Source organism: Mirounga leonina, unplaced genomic scaffold, assembly GCF_011800145.1.
Source record: "Mirounga leonina isolate KUSES-001 unplaced genomic scaffold, KU_Mleo_1.0 Mir_125, whole genome shotgun sequence".
NCBI lineage: Eukaryota > Metazoa > Chordata > Mammalia > Carnivora > Phocidae > Mirounga > Mirounga leonina.
This window is the reverse complement of record NW_023270305.1, coordinates 33,297,876-33,312,114: the sequence shown is the minus strand read 5'-3', so window position 1 is coordinate 33,312,114 and position 14,239 is coordinate 33,297,876. Positions and strand designations below refer to the sequence as shown.

At 40.4% G+C, this 14,239-nt stretch overlaps 1 pseudogene; it reads left to right on the top strand.

The window, feature by feature from the left end:
• Positions 1-268: 268 nt before the first annotated feature.
• LOC118007536 overlaps positions 269-14,239 on the top strand; it is a 64,271-nt pseudogene continuing 50,300 nt past the window's right edge.

Sequence of the window (14,239 nt, the reverse complement as noted above, 5' to 3'; positions counted from 1 at the left end):
TGGAAGTCTGATAAAACGTATATATATATATATATATATATATATATGACACACACACACACACGTGTGTGTGTGTGTGTGTGTGTGTGTTCCAGTTTACTGTTGTGGAATATGAGAGCAATTTCTTCTTGGATTATTATCCATTAGAGTGCTTATAAAAGTCTAAGATGGATGTGTAGGAATACATTCTGATGGTTCATTCTTCAATATCTTTAAACTCTTTGTTCAGTTAGGGACCATTCCAAAAACACAGTGGTAACAGGGTAAGATGGACTCTGGTCCAGAATCCCAGAGTCTACTTGTCCATCCTTCTGCTTCTCTCCTACCGTTTGATCTCAGTGAGATGTACTCTCTGTATCTGAACCTTCTCGTCTTCCAAGTGGAAAGAAATGTCACAGAGGCTCTTGTTAGGTAAGACAGAAGAAAAATTGATAAAATAAGAGGTAAACTGGGAGAGACGGTAGAAATAATGTCAGTAATGAGAAAGAACCTAGCAATAAACTAGAACAAAGCACAGAGGAGCAAGCCAGCTATCAGTGACCTTGCTGCCCTAAAAGGTCACTTGCTGGAAAGGAGCTATAACACAACCTTTAAAACCAATAGTTCAACAAGATATTTGCCTATAACAAGTTATGGGGTAAATGTCATTGCGAGGTGCCACAATACGGTTGTGGTTGAAGTATAAATGAGCATCTGTGATGGATTTACTCGGAGTTGTTAGATAGTAAAATGTCATTATTGGGAGTACATGACTGACAAGTTGCCTTGCTGACATGTCATGTAACAGAAGTTTAGCTCAAGGGCCTGCCTTGTACTTGTGATCTGACATGAAGAGATGATAGTTAAGCTGTAATTTGCAGGGTGTGATTTTAGTTGCCATGTTGAAAATATTTCTAAAGCCAAAAGTTGAACAAGTGTCTTGTAACAGATACAAAATGCCCCTAGAAAGCTGAATAGCTGAAATAATACTGTGAAGGAAAAAGAATTTCCCTCTTCCTCCAAGAAACAAAAGCAAAACAAAACAAAACTTCTGGGGAGAAGAACAGTTGAAGCTAGAAAAGATGATGTCCCTAATAGGCCAAAACCATTGATTATGATCCATGTCTGTGTAACAGGTGATGGTTTTTCAGGAACCTACTAATGGGAAGTGGTTGAGAGGAAAGGAACCCATGGAGGGTTAATCTGAGGATCAAAGAGTCATCCCTTAGAGGTAAATGAATTCCCAGTGACCTAGGACGAGGCCAGCATTTTGCAAACTGGTGTTCGATAAAACACTGTTTCATAAGACTTAATATTAAGAGTTGCAATTTTATAAATGTTCCAGATTCAAATTAAGCAGGTACATTTTTTCTCTGAGGAAGCCATCTCAGAGCCTATAATGTGCTACCACACAATATGTTTCTTCAAGAGGGAGAAAAAGTATTTTTCAAATATAATAATGAAAGGACATCTATTAGCATCTCCCAGAACTTGCATTTTATGGACTGATGTTTGAGAGATGCTGATTTGGATGATTGTTGATATTTGAGCTGTGAAACTGGCAAGCAGATAAAGGCAAGAAGTTTTGGCCCATGAGGATCCATACAGATAAGTGGAGACCAGCAGTGTAACTTCGTAGAGTGGTCTATTCACACCAGGGCTCCAGGAGTAGAGAGAACCCGTTAGAGAGAGACTGAGCCTCTGGAGACAATTCTCAGGTTATAGCCCGGGTTCTAGTCAAATGGGATTTAGGGTGGAATTCCCCAGCTCTGAACTAGACAAAGAATCCAAGAAATAGAACAAGAAGTGTGCAATGAGTTACCATGTCAGAGATAAGTTATACAACTCCCAATCTGTAGTGTCCTGCCCAGCTTGCACCAAACAGCAGAACTATCGAAAGAAGATTAAGTACATCTTCTCTACTAAATTGTAGAACACAAGTAAACAGCATGTATCCTGCCCTGTTTTTAATTCAGAAAATGGAGAAAATCTTTCTGTGCCTGTGTGCATCAGTAGATAAAGCTATGGAAAGCTGGACAAGACCACCTAAGGAGAAATTAGGACAGGCTTGACAACAGAAGTTCTTGATGTGGCGTAGGTTGATGAGGTTCCATGATTTTTAAATGTCTACATTATGAATTAGAAAGCTCATGCAGACCTCTCTGTTTGATCGTGTATTTATCCAAAAGCCATGTGGAGCCATGATGATACTCACTGTGCTGAGGATCCGGCACTGGAAAATTTAAAAAGAATAATTAATGTGCTTCCAATTCCAAGCTGATAAGACCTGGCGTCTGGAAATAATAAACTATAAAGCAAAGTAAAGTAAGAGGCCAAAAAAGGAGAAACGTGTAGGATCCTGATGGTAAAGAGATGGATGATGGGCACCACCTGCAACTTCAACCCCGTGTGAGTGCCAGCTCTCTCAAAATGACACATTTATGAAAGTGCCTTCCCAAAGCAAAGATCTTCACTTTTATAGCCATCCAAAAACAATAGAAACCCTGCTGCTTTAAAACATTACTCATGTGATTATTGACTAGATATAACGACCAAAGACCCTAGTGTAAAGTTATGGCAACTCCTAGTCAGTGCTTCGGGAACATTTTTTAATGACACACTGAATTCTGAGCATTGGGGGTGTAAGATGTTGTTCTCAAGAAATTTAGAGTTTAATAAATTAAAAAGAGCACTGTTTTGAGACATCTGAAAAGATACTCAACATCACTCATCATCAGGGAAATACCAATCAAAACTGCAATGAAATATCACTCCACACCTGTGAGAATGGCTAAAATTAACAACACAGGAAACAACAAGTATTGGTGAGGATGCAGAGAAAGGGGAACCCTCCTACACTGTTGGTGAGAATACAAGCCGGTGCAGCCACTCTGGAGAATAGCATGGAGGTTCCTCAAAATGTTAAAAATAGAGCTACCCTACGACCCAACAATTGCACTACTAGGCATTTATCCAAAGGCTACAAAAACACAGATTCAAAGGGGCACATGCACTTTGATGTTTATAGCAGCATTATCAACAAAAGACAAATTATGGAAAGAGCCCCAATTTCCACTGACTGGTGAATGAATAAAGAAGATGTGGTGTATACACACACACACACACACACACACACAATGGAATATTACTCAGCCATCAAAAAGAATGAAATCTTGCCATTTGCAATGACATGGATGGAACCAGAGGGTATTATGCTAAGTAAAATAAGTCAGTCAGAGAAAGACAAATACCATATGATTTCACTCATATATGGAAGTTAAGAAACAAAACAGATGAACCTGGGGGGGTGTGGAGAAGCAAACCAGGAAACAGATAACTATAAAGAACAAACTGAGGATTACTACAGGGTTGGCAGATGGGGGGGATGGGTTAAATGGGTGATGGGCAAGGTGGGCACTTGGAGGGCACTTGTGATGAGCACTAGGTATTGTATGTAAGCAATGAATCACTAAATTCTACACCTGAAATTAATAGTACACTCTATATTAACTAACTGGAATTTAAATAAAAACTTGGGGGAAAAAAGAGCACGGTTTTAGAAAAACAACAGCAGAACTGTGTACGTGGGAGAGAACCAAGTCTTATTGCTTATGAGGTTTACGTAGTTCTGTTGTCAAGGCACAGTTGCCTCGTAGACGGTGCCTTAACAGACAAAGAGCTTTGGCAGTCGCCTACTTTAGTATCTGTGTAATTAGGATGCTTTCTAGAATCCACTCTTAAGTTGATTGACTTCTAAACTAATTTGCCTAATATTACTTAATTGTTAATAACATTAATAACATTTACAAATCATTTACTAAGCATCTGGTGTTGTGCTGAGTGTTTTATCTGCCTTATATCATTTAATTCTAAAAAAACAAAACAGTGTAACTCGGGTACTATTGTTATTTTCAATTTTTACATAGGGAAACAAAATAGAGAGGTTAAGTAACTTACCCAAATTCACACAGCTAGGAAGTAGAAAAGGCAGGATTTGAATCGAGGTATTATGAATCCAAATCCCAAGCTCTTACCCACTAAAAAGAATCATCCAGTGTGCAGCAGTGAGCCTTAATTTTCTAACTGGTAGCTTCGTAGCGCTTAATTTGGGCTGATAGCATTGCTACTAGACAGAAGAAAACAAAAACCTTTTTTCTATTGAAACCTCCAAATATTCTAACATTTTTGTTAAACGCTAGGCTTCATTCCCAGGTAGGCATAGACCACATTACATTTATCAGTAGGCTAAAGATGACTCTGATTATCAAATGTACTAATAACAATGATTATACACAGCCTTGCTCAGCCAAAATTCCGTAAAATAGTCAACTGAACAAGTTTGTCTAATTTGCCCAAAACTTTAGTTTTTATTCTGTTCTCTGCCTCCTATCTCAGCCCTCTTGATCCTGTGAGTCATGCTGAGGCTTGAACAAGTCCCTCCCTGCCTCATTTCCACTCCCCGTCTTCTGGCAGGGCTTTCCTTCACAGCCTCAGAGGGTCTTAGCTGTTCCCGAGCAAAGCCTCTGGTGAAGGAAAAGCTTTCCAACCAAAAAGCATTTAAAAATGAGGACGATGCCCTTTGGTGTGCCTGCACTGTCTCTCTGGTAGTGCAGTAAACAACAGAAAGCTTCACATTTTAGGACTTTAGACATAACAGAATCTGCAACAGGAGCCGAACGTACCAGCGATATATTTGCTATGGTGTTTAAAAAAAACAGTGTGGTTCGAAGTCTCACCCTTCAGTGGATGCTGCCTCCTGGTAGACGGGGGTGGTGGCATTTACTGCTTCATAAAATCATGATGAGGATACATATCACACCTGATTGTCTCAAGGCAAGGAATTATCAGGGAAATAAAATGGTCTCAGTTGAAATATTGGGGGAGTGAAGGGTGCTTGCTTAGATACTCCATGAACAGATGCATTGTACAGCTCCTGCAGAATAATAAAAATATGCCCTAGCTCTACTCAATTGGGTGGACTACTGGAGCTTCCAGATTATACTGTCCAGGAAAATGTTCACTATTAACATTCCGGCTTCTCTCATAGTGACAACACACATGTGCACTGCGTTTCAGAGTAGTAAAGGATTCCCTTTAGCAAAACACCAGTGCCGATTTTTCATAGTGCGTTTTTGTCATTTCATGTGAAATCAGTGATTCCATCTTAACATAGCCTTAAGATAAGAGAAATGAAAAAAGTTGAGCATGGTGAAGTGAAACCCATAGGACCCTTGTGAGAGTATCATTTGTTGTACCTTTGAAAGAAGGTAAATAGAGCCGGTTGAGAGCTGTCTGAATTATGTCAGAAGACTGAGTAACAATTTATAAGGAGGATTATTCTGCCAGATTAAAAGAAAATCACATACTTGAAAACTTCTACCAGTTTGGTATCTCATTTACTCACTAGCAGAATCTCCATCTGGCCCCCAACATTCTACATCCCAAGCTCCAACCGTGCCGTTCCTTTTGAGTACCTTATTGTTACTAGGGTATGGCTCACAGCAAGGTTGCAGGTGCCCAAAAAGGCATGGACCTGATCCTGGAATCTTGGGTCCCCTGCCCCTGCACAGCTGTTACACTCTAGCCCTCAGGTAGCATCTGACTTTTTCTTGTGTTCACCTCATAGCTATAACCATGAATTCTGCATTTTGAGAATCCCCAGTATGTTTTCTAAACAAGTTGAGAGTGCCAGGCATACTTAGTGAGTTTCCAGCTAGGAAAGAATATAGACTTTGCTGGAAGTACACAGTAATGTTCCTGAGTTTTCTTAAACCACCACCACCACCAACACCTGCTTTCCCCAGACAGGCTGTACAAACGAAGTACACGGAAGAGAAGAATACTGGGAGAATACATTATAATCATCAAGGTGAATTAGATCAGGAAAGCCTACTTTGAAGAAACAAAGCCAATAAAACAACAAAATAAGCTGTGATAATTCTTTTTTTTTTTTTTTAAGATTTTATTTATTTATTTGACAGAGAGAGACACAGCGAGAGAGGGAACACAAGCAGGGGGAGTGCGAGAGGGAGAAGCAGGCTTCCCGCCGAGCAGGGAGCCCGATGCGGGGCTTGATCCCAGGACTCTGGGATCATGACCTGAGCCGAAGGCAGACGCTTAACCAACTGAGCCACCCAGGCGCCCCAAGCTGTGATAATTCTAATGAGACTCTGGCATTACCCATTTTTTCAAAGGCTGATAGAGTAAAAACTTGCTCCATAAAAAAGAGCCACTTTTTTCAAAACTCTGTTGGAGCCAAACTGTCTTGAGTTGATAAACATATAATTTGATTTATTTCTTCTCATTATGGCCTGAATACATGTGTACAGTTATGAGTGTGAGGAGGAAGAATAATAGATGTGGAGATTTTCCCCCCTGTGGAATAAGTGAACCAATGCATTGTCCAACTTTTGTGAAAATGTCCTTAAATGCAGTGCAAGCAGATCTTCCTTCTCCCCACAGGTTCTTACCACTCCTCATTTTGTCTTGGGTTATTTCAATCCTGTTATCCAATATCAGCATGTAGTGTAGTTATATTAGTGAATAATTCACATCACAAACAGGGAAATGATTTTGCTGTAAAGGATGACAAGCCTGAGGTGACAAAAAACAATGAGTCTGGTTTACCTTTAAAGTCCATGTTAGAGAATTCTCAAAAATAATATCTCAGTAAGAACTGGTATCACATCAGAACACTGACAAAAATACTAGAGATGAAACTAAGAGTGCATTCAAAACACAGCAAGGTTTCCCCAAAGATTCCCCAGCTCTTTCCTAACCACTGAAAAAAATAATGAAGTACAGCAATTAACGGATCGCTATTGTGAGAGCTGAGGAAGTGACAGCGCTCACTATCACTGATGACATGAGTGTGTACCAGACTCCTTCACACTTTCCCACCTGGCTCAGCCATACTCTCTATTTCACAGGCTGAGTGTGTGTGTGCACTGTCAATGTCCCCAAAATCACCTTAATCACTTTGAGAGAAAGGATCAATATTTTCACACAAAAAAATCATGCTTTGTCAGTAAGGTACTGAAACTCATATTCCAACCAGTTATTAAATTAAATTCTGTTTCCACTCATCCCATTTCCATCCCTCAAACCCCTGTTCTACTTAGTTTGTGTGTAAATGGGGTGGGGGGAAGCACGCAGCCTGACGAATCTGGTTCCAGTGGTAGCATTCCTATTTTACTGGTGTTCTCTTGGGATAAGTTTGCTCTAAGATAAAGTGTCGATAGTCTACATGGATTCTACAGTCATAGACTATCTGCTTTTACATTTTTTTCTGATCTCTGTTTGAAGACTGCTCTGAGCACAGTGTAGTTACTCAGTAAACACCTGTTAAAAGTAAGCTTTTGCTGGGTTGATTGATCAGCATTTAAAAGGACAAACAGCCCTTAGTATCCTGAGGTGGAAAAATTTCACCCTTTTTTGAGATTCAGAATTATGCCATGGAACATAGATTTTCAGGGCACAAATGTTGGCTTTGAACACTTGTGTCTTGAAGACATAGACTTAGGAGATTTGCCCTTGTCTTCTCCTCACCCCCACCTCCCGCTTAGCCCACATGTGATTTGAAACAAAATATCGTTTAGACTTGCAGACAGCTGAGCAGTGGCAGGGTGCTCACCTTCTTGGCTTCCTAGCACCTGTTCCTGACAGGAAGGTGTTTGCAAAGGCAGTTTGGTGCCCTGGCCCTGCCTCACTATGCAATGAGAGCACCATCATCCCCTGGGGTTCAATAAAGAAGCAAGAGGAGAGAAGCTCCTTTGGAAGGTGGTCCCTAAACCAGCTACTCCCTCTCCTGTAAGGAGGTTGGGTCTCTCAAAAGCCAATCTGACTTACACCTATGACCTTAACAAATCTTTTAACTTCTGTAAGCATCAATGTTTCTCATTTGTTACAAAGGAATAATAATGCATGTTTTGCCTGCCGTCGGTATTACATAAAATGATATATTTTAAAGTGATTTAAAAAATTGAGTGTGCCATGCAACAGAAGAGTATTACTCTGGTGCATTAGAGGGAGGGAAAAAGAATACTGGAAGAAAGGGTTTGGGTTAACCTGATAGAGTAATTGTGGTTTAAGTATTTCCATACAAATCGAAGTGATATTACACATGATCATCTTTCAATTAATTGTGGAGCAGAGATTTAATCATGTTTTTAATTCACATAATATTTAGATTTTGTGTGTTTTCTATAGAGGAGTGTTTGGACAAGTGTGACAATGTTGTAAATGAGGATACCATATGGACTTAAAGTACGAGGGATATAATTAATTCAAAATTATGGAAGCAATAAAATGTCCACCTAATAGGCCATTAAGCTACTAGTAAATGTCGTACTGTTTTCAGTTGACTTAATACCACAAATTAAAAGCGAAAATTCTTTTTAGTATTTTACCTTGCAAGGTCTTAGGGTAGAAAGTCTAGTACATTCAGCCCTGCCAATATTACTCATATAAGCAATAGGTAGGAAAGGAGGAAGATCTAGAGGCCTTTGGACTCCAGCTGTTAATACCATACCCAGAACAGTCATTTTCCAATTGTGATCCACGGGAGCCCCAGGATTGCTGCTGGAGGTGGAGAAAGAAAAGGAGGGGCATAAAGTAGCTAGAATTAAAAGCCTCCTCCCCAACTTGGCTTCATCTAAAACATTTCCACGATTTTACATTTTGTGTGCAGAGCTCCTATGTAAAAGTATCAGCTTCTAAAATTGGTTTTAATCAGTATTGTAAAGAACACTGGATAAGGAAGTAGGGAATCTTTATCTCATCTCTAAATTTGTGACCCTGGGCAGGTCATTTATCCTTCTGGGGCATAGGTCTTTGTATTAACAAAAACATGGAGATGATGTTAAATGTGGCTAGTTGTAAATTAATTAAAATGTTTTTGAAATGTGAGTTCTCGGAGGAAATATTAGCATAAAGTATCAGAAAACTAAACATTTTAAACTCCAACTGAAGCTGGTCATTCTCTAGAGCATGGAGAGATCTTCGATCTCCCTGGTTGTACAGGGACTTTCTTGGCTTATTTGTTTCTTGGCTGATTTGGGAGAATCCATTCCTCCCTCACTGTACCACATTCGTCTCTTTTGCAGTTGGCATCTCAGTCAGGCCAGACCTAGCTTAACCAGTTTATTAACCAGGAAGAAATGCCAGTCCTGCTGCTCAGGGTTATACCTAATGTAGAACCTTTCATAGAAATGACCACAAATAATCTAATTTTAAATAAATTTATAAATCTGTAGCATAAAGTCATATAAAGTATATAAGTCTATTTAAGTTATCCTACATATGAAGACAAAGAAAGCGGAGTGACTCTGTTGAAGTGATGAAGGTACAAAGCAATAGAGTGCTGCCCCCCATCTTCCATCACATCTCCCCACCCTGAGACACCTCTCATAACATCATAGCTCTGAGGAACCCTGTTCAAAACCACTGCATTACGAAACCCCTTTAAGTTACTACCACATATTGCAATTATTATTTTACTTTTTCATAATGTCCACCTAATTTTTACTTAAATAATCATGGAGTTCAAAATTAGTCCTTTGGGAAGACATTTGTCAAAATCCTCACTTCAGAGTAGGACTCGAACCCCTTTATACTTGTTAAGAACATGATCTAAGAATGTTTGCTTTGTGCTTTCTTCTCTATTTGTCCTTGTTCCTGTGGGAAGCAGGGACTAGAAACTAGGTTGACTCTTGCTTGCCTACTTTCAAATAGGAAAATCATCCCACTTTCAAGATTTATCACTACTAAGCACCACTGACTTTACTTGGATGCAGCGCAGCACGGGGAGGGGGGAGGGGGACAAGAGCTTTTAGAACATGAGAAGAATTCTTGTTGATGTGTTCATTATTTGACTCCCTACCACTCTCCCACTGCAAGAAGTTAAAAAAGCCTATATAGCTTTAGCAAGGAATGCAATTGAATTAGATGCACAAAAATCAAGCCTTCTCACCTTAACCATCGGAAACATGGATTTATCAGAGTGGGGCCAGGAGCAGGAGAGAAGAGCATAGAGTAGTAGCTCTGTCTACAAACAGCCAAGTTGCACACGAACCTCCTAGGAAAACCTGAGGTGTCAGGTGAGGTCACTGATGGGAAGATGGAGGTGTAATGGGATCAGTGCCCAAGAAACGAGGGGGAAAGAAGTTGTGGAGAATTACAGGAATTCCCAATTCCAGGAAACCCAAAATGGCAGAAGAGAGACCTGAGTTATCTGGAGGTCCATTCTGGGACCTGGTAGGGGTGCAGTGGGGGAAAGAATGCTGAATGTGATGCTGAATAGTTTTAGGTTTTAGAGGGCCTTTTCCCACATTGCTTAAGAGATGATAGTGTGTGAAAACAGACAGGGTAGGTTACTTTTAAAGAGACTAGTTAAAGTGCAATAATTATGGGTGAGGAGAGAACCTTTTATTCTCGCTGAAGCAATGTCTTGTGTCCAGAAAGATACCAGGTAAATTTCTGGGAATGGGTACCACCAGCAGCACCATCTGATCACAGCCACCCACTAATAGGTCCATGAGGGCCAGACCTAGTTCCAAACCACCATCTTTCTCTGTCTTCACCAGGTAGCCCTAGTCTCCTTAAGGCTCAAAGCTCTTCTCTGACCTCAAAGCCCCAGAGGCATGGTCAGATGACATTACCTAGGCCCCATCTCAGGCTGCTTTGTATTCATTACAATATTACATTGCTTCCTTGGTCCTCCTCACCCAAGTTCCTGGTTTCCATGGCTGTTTAACTCAGGAGTACTCAATATACCTGTATCTGATCAGCTAGTCCAAGTAATGCTGGAATAGAGAGGAGCAAGGCATTTCCAGAATCTTTTAGAAAAATGAAAGACATACCTTGTCTCTTTGGGGACAATGGGCCCAATCACTCAAGAGTCAGGATTGTTATTTAGAGTCAAGTCCCTCCACGTCTCTCAACAGCAATCAGGACAAAGAATGTAGAATACCAAGACTATCAAAGTCTAAGGATGCCTTAGAAAACGTATTTATTGTCTTTTTTTTTTATTTTTATTTTTTTAAAGATTTTATTTATTTATTTAGAGAGAGAGAATGAGAGACAGAGAGCAGGAGAGGGAGGAGGGTCAGAGGGAGAAGCAGACTCCCTGCTGAGCAGGGAGCCCGATGTGGGACTCGATCCCAGGACTCCAGGATCATGACCTGAGCCAAAGGCAGTCGCTTAACCAACTGAGCCACCCAGGCGCCCTATTTATTGTCTTTTAAAATGTTCTAAATGATCATGTCTTTATCTGATCTCTGAAAAAACTGTTTCTGACTTTCACCTCAGATTGTCATGAATTTTTCAAGGTCACTACCTGAACACTACAAAGTCCCTTAGAACCCCCAAGGCCTGTGAGTCTTTCTATTGCTAATCCAAGGTAGATAGGGACAAAATATATGCTCATCACTTCAATACCCAAAGCTCTGAATTGCTTTTTCTGTTTAGCATTTGTCAAATTGAGTATGAAATCCTCAAATTCCCTTCTTGCCCTCCCAGATTTTGTAAATCTCTGTATATGCTTTTGAATGACATCTCCACCTTGTCTGCGTATTGGAATCACCTGAGAAGCCTTACAAACTACAGAGAGATTCTGATTTAATTGGTCTGGGTTGGAACTTAGGCTTTAGGACTTATTTTTAAAACTCCCCAGGTGATTCTAATGTGCAGCTCAAGTTGAGAGCCTTTCCAAAGCTCTCAATATATGGACTTAATAAATCAGAAACTCAGGGATGGTGCCCAGCAATATGTCTCTAAAAGCCATCTAGAGGATTTTAATGCATGCTTAAAGTTCAGAACCACTGTTCTAGAGTGTAGCAGTAAATATGACTCTAGTTCAGAGTGGTTCTCAGTCAGGAGCATCAGCATCAGGATCACCTGGGAATGCATTAGAAATGCAAAATGCAAATTCTTACATGCCATCCCCCGACCTACTGAGTCAGAAACTCTGAAAGTGGACCCAGGGGGCTCCTGGGTGGCTCAGTCAGTTAAGCCTCTGCCTTTGGCTCAGGTCATGATCCCAGGGTCCTGGATCCAGTCCCACGTCGGGCTCCCTGCTCAGTGGGGAGCATGCTTCTCCCTCTGCCCCCCACCCTGCTCATGTTCTCTCTCTCTCTCTCAAATAAATATAAAATAAATAAAATCTTACCAAAAAAAAAAAAAAAGTGGGCCCAGTTACCGGTATTCTAACAAGCTCTCAGGTGGTTGAGGCTCACTCTTCTTTAAAAATAAGAACCAGGGCGCTTGGGTGGCTCAGTTGCTTAAGAGACTGCCTTCGGCTCAGGTCATGATCCTGGAGTCCCTGGATCGAGTCCCGCATCGGGCTCCCTGCTCAGCGAGGAGCCTGCTTCTCCCTCTAACCCTCCCCGTTCTCATGTACTCTCTCTCTCTCTCATTCTCACTCTCTCAAATAAATAAATAAATCTTTAAAAAAAAAAAAATAAGAACCAATAAAAATAAAACTTTTGGTATTCAGACGTGGAAAGAAAAGGGAAAAAGAAAAGGAAGAAAGACAAGGATAGGAAGGTGGGGAAGCAGGCAGGGGCAGGTGGGAGGTTTTTTTGTTTTTGCAGTCTTGTACTGAATGGTTTATAATATAGCCCTGTGGTGTAGGAGATGTTCTTCTTTAAAGAAGAATGCTGAGGGGCAAAGGGAAGGCTGTCCACAACCGATCAAGGCAACAGAAACAGAATTTGCATTATATCTATGACTCCAAGCTGGAACGTTCCCTTCACCAGGCTAGGACATTGACCAGCTATAGACTCTGGGATGGCAACTGGCTGCTCATGTTTTTTTATGATCGGTTGTCCTTGTCTTTATAAAAAATAAATCTGTAAAATGTAGATTCATCTGGACGATACTAATAATATGAATAATACTTTCTATTTATTGTTTACTATGCACCAAGCACAATTCTAAGAACTTTTCACATTGTTAATTTATTTGACTCTTACCAGTGCTATACAAGTGGGTGCACTTATCCCTTTCCATATATATGGAAATTCAGAGTTTAAGTCAAGTGCCCAAGGTCACAACCCCTAGATGCGGGTGACTGGGTTTAAGCCCATCTAACTACAGAGTCACACATTAAACACCACAACAACCAGTGGTTCTTGGCTGGGGCAATTTTGTGCCACAGGTGACATCAGGCAGTGTCTGGAGACATTTTTGGTTGCCACAAGAGGGGTAAGAGTGCTATGGCAAGTAGTGGGTAGAGGACAGGGATGCTGTTGTACATCCTACAGTGTTGAAGACAGTCTCCCAAAGCAAAGAATTGTCTGGTCCAATGTCAGTAGTGCTGAGGTTGAGAAACTGTCCTTCTCTACCCCATCTCTCAAGTTCAGGAGAGGTCCCAAGGAGACACAATTGAATAAGCAAATGGTAACTATTTAAATTGTTAGATTTTTTTCTTTTTAAAAAGCATTTGACTTGATATAGTTGACACACAGTGTTACCTTAGTTTCAGGTGTACAACATAGTGATTCAGCTTCTCTGGATGTTACATACTGTGCTCACCACAAGGATACCACCATCAGGCACCATACCACACTATTACAGTATCATTGACTATATTCCCAGTGCTGTGCCTTTTATTTCCATGACTTATTCATTCCATAACTGGAAGCCTGTACCTCCCACTCCCCTTCACCCATTTTGCCCATCCTTCCACCCCTCTTCCCTCTGGCAACTACCAGTTTGTTCTCTGTATTTACAGGTCTGATTCTGCTTTTTGTTTGTTTTTTTTATATTCATTTGTTTTTTTTTTAGATTCCACATAAGAGTGAAATCATATGGCTATTTTTATCTTTCTCAATCTGACTTATTTCACTTAGCATAAGACCCTCTTAGGTCCATCCATGTTGTCGCAAATGGCATAATCTCATCCTTTTTATGCCTGCATAATTCCTTTGTGTGTGTGTGTGTGAGAGAGAGAGAGCGTGCGTGTATACCACATCTTTCTTATCCATTCATCTATCGATGGACACTTAGGTTGCTTCCATATCTTGACTATTGTAACTAATGCTGCAATAAACATAAGGGTGTATATATCTTTTTGAATTAGTGCTTTCATTTTCTTTGGATAAATACCCAGTAGTGGAATTATTGGATCATATGGTATTTCTATTTTTAATTTTTTGAGGAACCTCCATACTATTTTTGACACGGCTGCACCAATTTATATTCCCACCAACAGGGCATGAGTGTTCCCTTTTCTCTATATCCTTGCCAACAATTGTTATTT